This window comes from Aedes albopictus, chromosome 3 (assembly GCF_035046485.1).
Source record: "Aedes albopictus strain Foshan chromosome 3, AalbF5, whole genome shotgun sequence".
Lineage (NCBI taxonomy): Eukaryota > Metazoa > Arthropoda > Insecta > Diptera > Culicidae > Aedes > Aedes albopictus.
The window spans coordinates 29,134,278-29,147,036 of NC_085138.1; positions in this window are offsets into that span (position 1 = coordinate 29,134,278).

Here is a 12,759-nt window from a genome sequence, read left to right on the forward strand (position 1 = left end):
TGTGACGATTCTGGGAAAGTGGTTGCCAGGGGTTTTCTTCGTGGATGTGTGTACCATCTGCAAGTGTCCGACGTCGCGAGAAAAGTGAGTAGTGCTCAGCACAACGAGTTGTGCCAACATCAGTGGCACCGAAGATTCGGGCACCGAGACCCCACTGTAGTGCAGAAGATGTGTAAGGAAAAGCTTGCTGATGGTGTTAAGGTGAAGGACTGTGGAATCCGCCTCACGTGCGAGGTATGTCTTGAGGGTAAGTTGCCTCGAACGGCCATTCCGAAAACGGCCGAAAGAAAGTCAACACAAGTCCTAGATCTGGTGCACACCGACTTGTGCGGCCCGATGCGCACCACCACACCGGGAGGAAAGCGATTCCTCATGACGGTAATCGACGATTACAGCCGGTACACCGTCGTGTACTTGCTCAGCAAGAAATCCGAGGCGGCCGATCGACTAATGGAATACGTCAGGTATGTAGAAAACTTTTTTGGTAGAAAACCACGTATTGTGCGATCAGATGGCGGGGGCGAATACGTCAACGCGAGACTGCAGAAGTTCTTCGCTGCTGAGGGGATAAAGGCCCAATACACCACGGCCTACACACCCCAACAGAACGGCGTCGCCGAGCGGCGCAACCGGTACCTGCAGGAAATGGCCACGGCGATGCTGCTCGATGCCAAGCTGGACCATAGGTTCTGGGGTGAGGCGGTTCTTACTGCGGCGTACCTGCAGAACAGGCTGCCGTCGAAGTCGGTCGATGTTACTCCCTACGAGAAGTGGCATGGTAGGAAGCCTAGATTGGATCACTTGAGGGTGTATGGCAGCAGCGCGTGGGTGCACATCCCATCGGTGAAACGCGGAAAGTTCGACGGGAAAGCCCAGAAGCTGGTATTCATCGGCTATTCGGACCAACACAAGGCCTATCGATTCGTTGATCTGGCCACGCAGAAGGTCATCATAAGCCGAGACGCGCGGTTTCTCGAAATGGGCAAAGCGGACGATCGAGCTAGCGGAAAGGGAGTCTTGGATGAAGAGGACGGCATTTCGTTCACACCGGCACGGCAACTGGAGGGGCGGGCTAACCCTGTACCAGGCGAAGAGTGCGAAGAGTCAAATGACGAATATTTTGGTGAGTGTGAAGAATACCTGGCGGAAGAGCCAGAGACGGTAGAAGATCCCTTGGCAATCAAAAACGAAACAATGAGTGACAATGACAATCCGATGTGTGATAATGACGATTCGATGAGTGACGATGACAATTTGAAATCAGTGAGTGAAACGCGTGAAATGCGGAAGAATCGTGGCAAAATGCCCAACCGGTATTCCGACTTTGTGGTGGGTACAGCCACGCAAATGGTGAAAGAGCCGGTGTCCTACAACGAAGCTGTCAACTGTGCGGAACGTAACTCCTGGAGGCAGGCGATGGAGGATGAAATCCGGTCCCATGAACGCAACGGAACCTGGGAACTCACGGATCTGCCAGCCGGCCGGAAGGTTGTGGGAAGTCGCTGGGTGTTTAAGGTCAAGCAGAATGAAGCAGGAGAGGTATCGCGTTTCAAGGCTCGTCTGGTGGCCCAAGGCCACGTACAGAAGTTCGGCATCGATTATGACGAGATCTTCGCTCCCGTTACTCGTTATTCAACATTGCGTACCCTGTTGGTGATTTCTGGGAGAGATCGGCTGGTATTGAAACACCTGGATATCCGGACAGCTTATCTATATGGCGAGATTAAAGAGGAAGTTTATATGCGCCAGCCACCCGGCTACGCCGTGCGCGGCCAGGAGAAGAAGGTATGCCGTTTGCGAAAAAGCATATACGGACTTAAGCAGTCCGCCCGTTGCTGGAACAAGAAGCTATCCAGTGTATTGAAGGCAATGGGCTTCACTGCAAGTTCCACCGACCCTTGCTTGTACATAGCGACCCGGAACGGACGGAAAGTGTATCTCCTTGTATACGTTGATGATTTGCTGGTCGGTTGCGCAGTCGAGGAGGAGATTACACGGGTGTACGAGGAACTGAAGAACCACTTCGAGGTGAACTGGCTTGGCGATCCGAAGTTCTTTTTGGGGTTGGAGATTCGCAGAGATAAGGACGGAGTCTTCAGTCTGGGTGTACAGCAGTACATTCACAAGTTGATCCGGAGCCTAGGACTCGAGAACGCGAAGGTAGCACGAACACCCATGGACGTAGGCTACCTGAAGCTGGAGGAGAAAGGTGAAGAATTCACGGATAACACGAAGTACCGGAGCGCAGTAGGTGCCCTGATGTATATCGCTACCTGCGCTCGACCCGATATCGCTACCAGTGCTTCCATATTGGGAAGGAGCTTCGAAGCCCCGAGAGAGAGCGACTGGACGGCGGCCAAACGAGTCGTCCGGTACCTTAAAGGAACTGCTGATTGGCGACTGAGACTTGGAGGTGATGCAGCTGGCAAGTTGGAGGCGTTTTCCGATTCCGACTGGGCCGGTGATCCCAGAACCAGGAAGTCTATGACCGGATATGTACTATTTTTCGGAGGAGGAGCAGTTACCTGGACAAGCCGACGACAGGACTGTGTCAATCTGTCATCTATGGAGGCTGAGTACGTCGCCCTTGGCGAGGCGTGCCAGGAGGTGATGTGGACAAGGCGGCTGCTTCAGGATTTGGGCGAAAGGCAAACGGACGCCACCTTGGTGCACGAGGACAACCAAGGGTGTCTGAGCTTTGTTCAATCGGAGAGGACATCAAAAAGATCTAAGCACATCGAGACTAAACAGTGCTTCATCCGTGACTTGGTCGAACGTGGAGTCGTGAGCCTCAAGTACTGTCCTACAGAGGTGATGAAGGCGGACATCCTTACGAAGCCGCTCGGCGCGGTGAAGCACAACAGATTTGCAGAACATCTTGGACTCGTGGCTGATCGAGGACCTTACGTTGAGGAGGAGTGTTAGACGGTACAACGGTGCACCCCTCTATCAACCAACTTGTGCTGCGAGATCGCGCACTTCTATTATAAAGCGCATACCTTGTATTTGATATACTTTGTTTTCCCATCTGTCAATTAATAAAAACGATTCGCAACGTCGCCGCGTGCTTTTATATTCGTCCCCGATAATCCCGTGTTTTCCCGGTGATAGTTCCTCCGAACGGCGTAATTCCACTTCGTAACCTGCCTCTGGTCTCACACAATAAACTAACAAAAAAAATATCTGTGACACCGAGGGTTTATTATAATAACTCAAACACTAGTTTAATTACTAATTATGATTTATTAATTAACCTAAGATTGAAATAGTATTACGCACTGCGGAGCACAACCGTTCACTCGAATGGACTACACTTGATAAAGCGTGGTCTTGTCTTCCACCATGCACGGCCTGCTGTGATTGACCAATCTGTGGGCACGCAACTATCACATCTTCCTTTTTCCACGATTTGGATGCTTAATCTTCTTTGGAAGCACGGATGATATAATCCTGTTGCCACGACGGTCGACGTGTAATGCGGTTGGGACGAGTTGCCTGAGACGGTGAAGAAGCCTCTATTTGAGTATCGGATGGTTCTCCGGCGAAACAGCTTTCCATTTCCGGGGTTTGCACGTTGGACGATGAAATCTTCTTGATGTGGGCGACGTTTCGTTCTATTATTTTTCCCGACACTGGATGTACGACTTTCACCCTATTTCCTATTCGTTCCAGTACTTCATATTCCGTGTTGTCAAATGTTGGAGTTAGTTTGTCACATGAAATGAGGTTTTGCAGCAGAACCTTGTCTCCTACCTGGATGTTGGACACTTTGGCGTGACGTTTCAAGTCTTCTCTTTCCTTTCCTTTGTGTTTTAGAACCGCGTCCCTGTCATGGACCCCAGAACATGCTGGCGTAGCTGTTTCAAGATCTTTCAAACATGGTATTTTCGATCGAATTATTCTGTTTTGCACTAGCAAAGTGGGAGGTTTGCCTGTCACCGAATGAGGAGTCGTGTTATACATTAGTAGGTATTGGAGCAGATCATTCTTCCAATCACGACCCAGTGAGTGGCTGATTTTAAGACGCTTCAAGAGTGAGCTATTCTGCCGTTCTACCTCTCCATTGGCCTGAGGCCAGTAAGGAGCAGTGTGGTTGAGTTTCATATTTCTGGCGAAACAATAATCTCCAAAGTCTTTGCTAATGAATTGCCTACCATTGTCCAGTGTTATCGACCTAGCATATCCTAGACGTACGAATATCGGTTCAAGTCGCTTGATAGTTTCTTCCGATGTGATTTTCCTCATTACGCATACCTCCTTGTACCGACTATAATAATCGACGAACACTAGCAAGTATTCACCAGATGGAAGTGGACCCAAGAAATCTATTGCTACGTCCAACCACGGTTCATTAGGCATCGTTCGCCGCTGCATTGGTTCTGGGGCAGACGGCCTGCTCACTATTCGACACCCTTCACAATCCCTTACCACCTTTTTAGCTTCGTCATCCATGCCAGGCCACCACACTCTGTCGCGCATACGGGCAACCATAACTGTTTCACCTGGGTGCCCTTCATGGGCCAGCTGCAGCATACGCGAACGCAGTTGCTTTGGTATTACCAGCCGGCATCCACGGATGACACATCCCTCCAGCAGGCCTAGATCTTTTTGGAAGGGGATGTATGATTTTGCGCCAGATTTAATTGTTTCGTTATTCCAATCTTCTGTTATTATGGCTTCCTTAACCAGGATCAATTCTGAATCGGTATCTAATGCATGTCTTATTTCAGATACGTCGATGGCAACAGATTCGGTGATTGCAGCAATGTACAAATCATCGTCGGAGCTGTCAACGTTCTTATCATCATCTGAATGAGAGAGACGAGACAAGGAATCCGCCACATTTTGTTTACCTGGTTTATAAATTACGCGAAACTTGTATGGTTGCATTCGTAGTACCCATCTTTCAATACGGCCTGGTGGATGAGAACTGGATTTAAAAATTGCAGTCAGAGGCCGGTGATCAGTTTCTAACTCAAATTCTCTTCCGATGAGATAAAGCCGAAATTTTTCAACACTCCAAATGATCGCCAAGGCTTCCTTCTCCGTTTGGCAATAGCACATCTCCGTTGACGTCAAGCTTTTACTGGCATATGATATTATAACTGGTTTGTCGTCATGCTCATCCTCAAACTGAACTAACACCGCTCCCAGCCCAACTGGTGATGCGTCTGCAATAAGTCTTGTTCGGCGTGTGTTGTCAAAATAACCCAAGATTGGGGCGGAGCATATAGCTTCCTTAAGCTTATTGAAAGCAATTTCGTGCTGTGGTGTCCAATCAAAAGTACAACCACCCGCGATGAGTTGTCGTAATTCGAACGTTTTGGTTGCAAGATCCGGAATGAATCTACCGATGTAACCAACTAGGCCCAGGAAACTTCGGACCTCTTCTGACGACTTCGGCGATCTAAACTTTAAAACGGCAGATATTTTGTCGTCCGTTGGCTTGAGCCCATCACGGGAAATATGATGACCCAAAAATTCAGTTTCTGTAGTTCCGAATCTGCATTTTTTCGTGTTCAGTACCACATTATACGCCTCCAAAGTTTCCAGTACCTTTAAAAGAGACGCGTCATGCTCTTCTTTAGTTCGCCCATGGATGAAAATGTCGTCTTGGAAATTGAAGGTGTTTGGACAGTTACTCAAAATTTGCTCAACTGTCCTTTGGAAGTATTCCGATGCGGAACATATTCCAAACATCAAGCGAGTGTACCGAAACATTCCCAAATGTGTTATGAAAGTTGTAATGTATCGGCTTGATTCATGCAACTCGATCTGGTGGTAAGCGTCTTTTATGTCGAGGCGGGAAAACCATTGCGATCCATTCAACCTAAACATAATATGAATATTTTTATCATTTTCAGCCTACTAAACTTGAGCTCATTACCTAGCAAGAAGATCATCCAAAGTTGGCATCACGTGATATTGCCTTTTGATTGCAACGTTTGCTCGCCGCATGTCGATGCAAAGACGTACATTCCCATCGTCCTTTACAACAACCACCATTGGAGAAACCCAAGGGCTAGGTTTATCGACTCTTTCGATTATGCCTGATTTTAGTAAGTGATTGATTTGGTCCTCAACCTGTTGACGGAGCGCAATCGGTACTCGCCGGACGTGTTGGACCACTGGTGTAACACTTTCGTCTATCTCGATACGCAATTTAACCCCTTTAATTGAACGAGATTTATGACTATTTATTTATTTATTTATTATTATTTATACCATACCTTTAATTGTAGGGAACTTTTCGATGGTACTATTTGCAATGTGTTGGACACTTTCTTGCACCTCAGCAACGCTCGGTAGACCAATCAGAAGGACGCCCAGCAACTTCGCGGTATCTCGCCCCAGCAGGTTTTGCTCGCCACCTTTCACCACATAGAAATTGGCTTCCAATGGTTCTCCTGATCCATCGACAACACGAATTTCGGCATCAAAAACACACATGATTTCCAGTTTTCCTCGTTGGGCATATGCGGATAACTGTTTGTCGGATGGTCTTACATTCTTGATTATAGCGTTCTTTCCTTTCATGAAGTTCCATGTCAGATCGTCGATAATGTTGAACTTCGAACCAGAGTCGATCATCATCTCAACCAGGACCTGACCAACCTTGCACCAAACAATTTCGTCGTGATTGTCGCTGATGGCGTAGATAAAGGAATCGCTTTTGTCATGGTTCACTGCATCATCACCTGGAGACTGTTCCCCGACTGCGCTTACTCTGGATAACTTTGGACGACGTGGTTCCGGACGGTTAGGATAATCCTCCAACTTACGCTTCACTGGCATTGATTGCATCGCTTTCCTGTTCTTCGGATCCGTCCTGCATTTCTTCGCAAAATGCCCGTAGTAGTTGCAGATTCGACATTTCATGTTCTTTGCGGGACACAGGTCCTCTGATCGATGCGGCAGATTTCCACACTTACCACACTCAGTATCTGCACGGTATGGAGCCCATTGATTCTTGCGGTCCGCAGACGTGTTATCTCCAACTTTGTTCACGTATGCGCCTTCGCGGATGACATCCAGGACATTTCCGGATCCGTTGGTATGTTGATTCAGTTCTCGAACTTGTTGTTGTACCGATAAGTGCGAGTTGACAAGTTTTGTCAAATCGTCCAGGTTTATATCCGATTTCTCAAGAATCTTACGGCGAAGTTCAGGTGGTGCTAACATTACTACCTTATCTATCACCGCAGCGTCTCTGCTCTCTCCTTCTGTGGAACCAAACTGGCATTTGCTGGCCAACGTCTTGGCTCGTAATAAAAATTTGTCCAGGGCTTCACCAACGGATGGCTTCAGGCTCCAGAACGAGTAACGCTCGAAGGTATCATGGCGCTTTGGCGCAAAATATGCGTCCAATCTGCGGATCACTGCGCTGAACTCATCCTCATTTTCGGCAGCGTTTACATCTACAGGCAGGCTCTCAAATACTCGTTGTAGCTGGCGGCCTCCCACTGCCAGGAAAATGTTCTTCAGCTTCTTCTTCTTTTTCCTGCTTAAGGCTTCAGCCACGTATTCGAACTGTTTTTTGTAGTCGAACCATTTCGATCGCAGCTCCGAGAGAGGTACGTTCTCACATTCGAACGGTGGGATTTTAAAAAGCTGATCTTCCATTCCTGCTTTTCTTCTGATTTCTGCAAACGTGGGTTTCTCGTCGCCAATATGTGACACCGAGGGTTTATTATAATAACTCAAACACTAGTTTAATTACTAATTATGATTTATTAATTAACCTAAGATTGAAATAGTATTACGCACTGCGGAGCACAACCGTTCACTCGAATGGACTACACTTGATAAAGCGTGGTCTTGTCTTCCACCATGCACGGCCTGCTGTGATTGACCAATCTGTGGGCACGCAACTATCACAATATCTAATGGCAAAGATTGCGGAGTTCTGCGTCTAATTATTTAGAAAGTGCGTAATCAGCCAACTCTTTTCGGCAGATTGTTGGACTCGTTATGAACTTCACTGAATCGTAACTCATTTGAAAAGAATCATGGTTCACTCACTCGGTTTCGCGAGTCGATTCTTTGAGTCGATTCGCGAGTGAGTTGCCCATGTCTAATTGACTCGCCAGGGATTGAAGATTGCCTACAACATGAACGACTGTCTCTTTGAAGTTATGAACAATTTGTGTAAGAAAGTGGATTCGATGGCTAAATTGACAACCGAATTACAAATAGAGATACACGAAGTGAAGGCAGAAATATCTAATTCAAGATCTCTCTTGGATGCGATGGCAACATCCTTACCACCGGAAGAAACAGAGTTCAGCCGCAAGCTCATCTCACGAGTAACCGATTTTTTTTTTTTTTTTTTTTTTTTTTTTTTTTTTTTTTTTTTATTTATTTATTTATTTATTTATTCATTTTTTTGGAAGACTTCGACCATCAAGATAATTGATAAATGTTGGGTGGTTATGTGAATCATCATGTAAAATGAATTTGAAGTTAGATTTTCAATAAACGAGAATTCAATAAAGCGAGATTGAAAGTATAAGTTTTTGTAGTTTATTTTCTCTATGTCATTCATTACAGTTCTTATCATCGCATTTTAACTATTTGACGCAACGGATGGAAAATATCCGCATTTTTACCCTTCTTACACCCATAAGAAGGGTAAAAATACCGCTTGGAAAACCGACTTTCGATCCGAGGCCCGCAGGGCCGAGTCACATATACCAATCAACTCAGCTCGACGAATTGAGCAAATGTCTGTATGTGCGTGTGTGTGTATGTGTGTGTGTGTATGTGTGTGTGTATGTGCGTTACAAAAAAATGTCACTCACGGTTCTCAGCCATCTGTTGACCGATTTGAGTTCTCTTGGAAGCAAATGAAAGCTACTACATCCTAGTAGAACGCTATTGAATTTTATTTTGATTGGACGTTCGGTTACCGAGATATCTTTCAAAGAGTGCTAGGGAGTAGTACAACTTAATTATTTTAGATATTTTTGACAAAGTGTATCACCATAAATTTCTCAGCCGTCTATCAACCGATTTGGGTTCTTAAGGCCCCAAACGAAAGCTACTACATCCTAGTAGAACGCTATTGATTTTTTTTTTTGATTGGACGTTCGGTTACCGAGATATCTTTCAAAGAGTGCTAGGGAGTAGTACAACTTAATTATTTTAGATATTTTTGACAAAGTGTATCACCATAAATTTCTCAGCCGTCTATCAACCGATTCGGGTTCTTAAGGCCCGAAACGAAAGCTACTGCACCCTAGAAGAACGCTTTTGAATTTCATTCCGATTGGACATTTTGTAACCGAGATATCTTTCGGGGAGTACTTTGGAGTAATACAACTTAACTTTTTAAGAGGTCTTTGACAAAATGCTTCATAATAAATGAATCAGCCGTGTGCAATCGATTTGAGTTCTCTCAGCATCAAATGAAAGCTACAGCATCCAAGTAGTATGCTATTAAATTTCATGCCGTTTGGACATTTTGTTTCCGAGATATCTTTCCACGAGTACTAAGGAGTAATGAAATTTACGCTTTTGAGAGATTTTTGATAAAATGTATCATAATACATTTCTCAGACGTTTGTCAACAAATTTTTTATGATCATATTTGGTTTCTCAAGGAGCTCTGCATGAAAATGCAATTGCAACAAATACATAAAAGCTACTATCTCTTTGTAATATTTGAGCTTAATAAACAGTAGCAAAAATATTACGGAATGTATGTAGGAAAAGCCTTTTTTTATGATCAAATTTGGTTTCTCAAGGAGCTCTGCATGAAAATGCAATAGCATCAAATGTATAAAAGCTACTATCTCTTTGTAATATTTGAGCTTAATAAACAGTAGCAAAAATTAGAGGGTCTTGCCCGGGATTTCCCGGGACAAAAATCCCGGGAAATCCCGGGATCTAAAAAATCCCGAATCCCGGGATATTTTTGTAAAATTCCCGGGATTTCCCGAAAAATTATATAATGACAATAGTGAGTTCTTCTGAATCAAACCAAGTCATTAAAAAAATTGGTCATCAATAATTCTATTTTTGAAAGCGATTGTGTACTTTAATGGCCATTATTTTTACCGTTTACTGTAACTTCTACAAAGTTCCTTTAGAATAATAAATTGATAATTATGATATTAGAAATAACGTATTTCTAACAAAATTATAGCGAAAATCCTTGTTATGAAATTATCTTTGATTGAATCCTTTGATATATTATCTGCTAAAGTTTACTAAAAAGGCTGGAATGCTCGACCCATCCGGAAGTAATGTACCTATACCACGAAATCATAAAAATACAAAAAATATTACAAAAAAATACACAATAATTGGTGAAATTTCTTGAAAGAATTGAAAAAAGAAGAAAGTTACATATTTCATGAAATAATTTTGATAAAAACTTCTACAAGTTCTTTGATTATTTTCATTCTTCAAGTGATCTTAAGAAACTACAGTTGGAAAATTTCCAATCACTCATCCAATCTTTTCCACCCAAACTCTCCCAGAGAAATTCTCAAAACTACTCCAATAAATGTCATAGAAAGAGACCGCAGTCCATTGAAAGACATAAAAATTCGACGACAGCTTCTCCTGGAATTCCACCTAGAACTTTTAATTGCTTAAAATCCAAATGCCTCTAAAATGTCTAAATTCCATGAGGGTTTCTCTGGACATTTCATCAGCAATCTTTGTACAAGTTCTTCCAAAAACTTTGATGAGACAAATGTGTCTTAATACATAGTCCAAAACAACTTATCCCGGAAAAAATGGGAGCTATTTTAAAATTTTAGACATTCTTAAAGGTTTCTTATTGTATTAAGACAATCAAATGCCTTTGAAGTATGTAATATTATTTCAAATTGAAAAAATAACTTCATTATATTCATACTCATATCTCATAGCCCTCGGCCCCTCTAGAAACAATCCTGACTACTCTAATCTCTAAATAACCAGTATTTTAAGCAAGATGATTATGGGGGCATATGATTAAGAAGGGTCATCATAGCTTTTCTAATAGTAAAAGCAATTTTTGTTGGTCACGTTGCATCAACGTTTTCATTATTATAAATAAGTGTAGAATTAGCTAGTGAGTTAAACATTAATAAAAGTATACAAAAAAAGTTTTTGTTGGACCAAAAAAAAGGTTTGGGGATTCATTTCATGCATTTTTATCGGTTTTTGAAAATTTGGATTTTTTCCCGGCATCCCGGGAAATCCCGGGATTTAAAAAATAAAAATCCCGAATCCCGGGATTTTTTTCAGTCCGGGAAACAAGACCCTCTAGCAAAAATATCACGGAATGTATGTAGGAAAAGCCTTTTTTTATGATCAAATTTGGTTTCTCAAGGAGCTCTGCATGAAAATGCAATTGCATCAAATGTATAAAAGTTACTATCTCTTTGTAATATTTGAGCTTAATAAACAGTAGCAAAAATATTACGGAATGTATGTAGGAAAAGCCTTTTTTTATGATCAAATTTGGTTTCTCAAGGAGCTCTGCATGAAAATGCAATAGCATCAAATGTATAAAAGCTACTATCTCTTTGTAATATTTGAGCTTAATAAACAGTAGCAAAAATATCACGGAATGTATGTAGGAAAAGCCTTTTTACCCTTCTTACACCCATAAGAAGGGTATAAATACCGCTTGGAAAACCGACTTTCGATCCGAGGCCCGCAGGGCCGAGTCACATATACCAATCAACTCAGCTCGACGAATTGAGCAAATGTCTGTATGTGCGTGTGTGTGTATGTGTGTGTGTGTGTATGTGTGTGTATGTATGTTACAAAAAAATGTCACTCACGGTTCTCAGCCATCTGTTGACCGATTTGAGTTCTCTTGGAAGCAAATGAAAGCTACTACATCCTAGTAGAACGCTATTGAATTTTATTTTGATTGGACGTTCGGTTACCGAGATATCTTTCAAAGAGTGCTAGGGAGTAGTACAACTTAATTATTTTAGATATTTTTGACAAAGTGTATCACCATAAATTTCTCAGCCGTCTATCAACCGATTTGGGTTCTTAAGGCCCCAAACGAAAGCTACTACATCCTAGTAGAACGCTATTGATTTTTTTTTTTTGATTGGACGTTCGGTTACCGAGATATCTTTCAAAGAGTGCTAGGGAGTAGTACAACTTAATTATTTTAGATATTTTTGACAAAGTGTATCACCATAAATTTCTCAGCCGTCTATCAACCGATTCGGGTTCTTAAGGCCCGAAACGAAAGCTACTGCACCCTAGAAGAACGCTTTTGAATTTCATTCCGATTGGACATTTTGTAACCGAGATATCTTTCGGGGAGTACTTTGGAGTAATACAACTTAACTTTTTAAGAGGTCTTTGACAAAATGCTTCATAATAAATGAATCAGCCGTGTGCAATCGATTTGAGTTCTCTCAGCATCAAATGAAAGCTACAGCATCCAAGTAGTATGCTATTAAATTTCATGCCGTTTGGACATTTTGTTTCCGAGATATCTTTCCACGAGTACTAAGGAGTAATGAAATTTACGCTTTTGAGAGATTTTTGATAAAATGTATCATAATACATTTCTCAGACGTTTGTCAACAATTTTTTTATGATCATATTTGGTTTCTCAAGGAGCTCTGCATGAAAATGCAATTGCAACAAATACATAAAAGCTACTATCTCTTTGTAATATTTGAGCTTAATAAACAGTAGCAAAAATATTACGGAATGTATGTAGGAAAAGCCTTTTTACCCTTCTTACACCCATAAGAAGGGTATAAATATCGCTCGAAAAACCGACTTTCG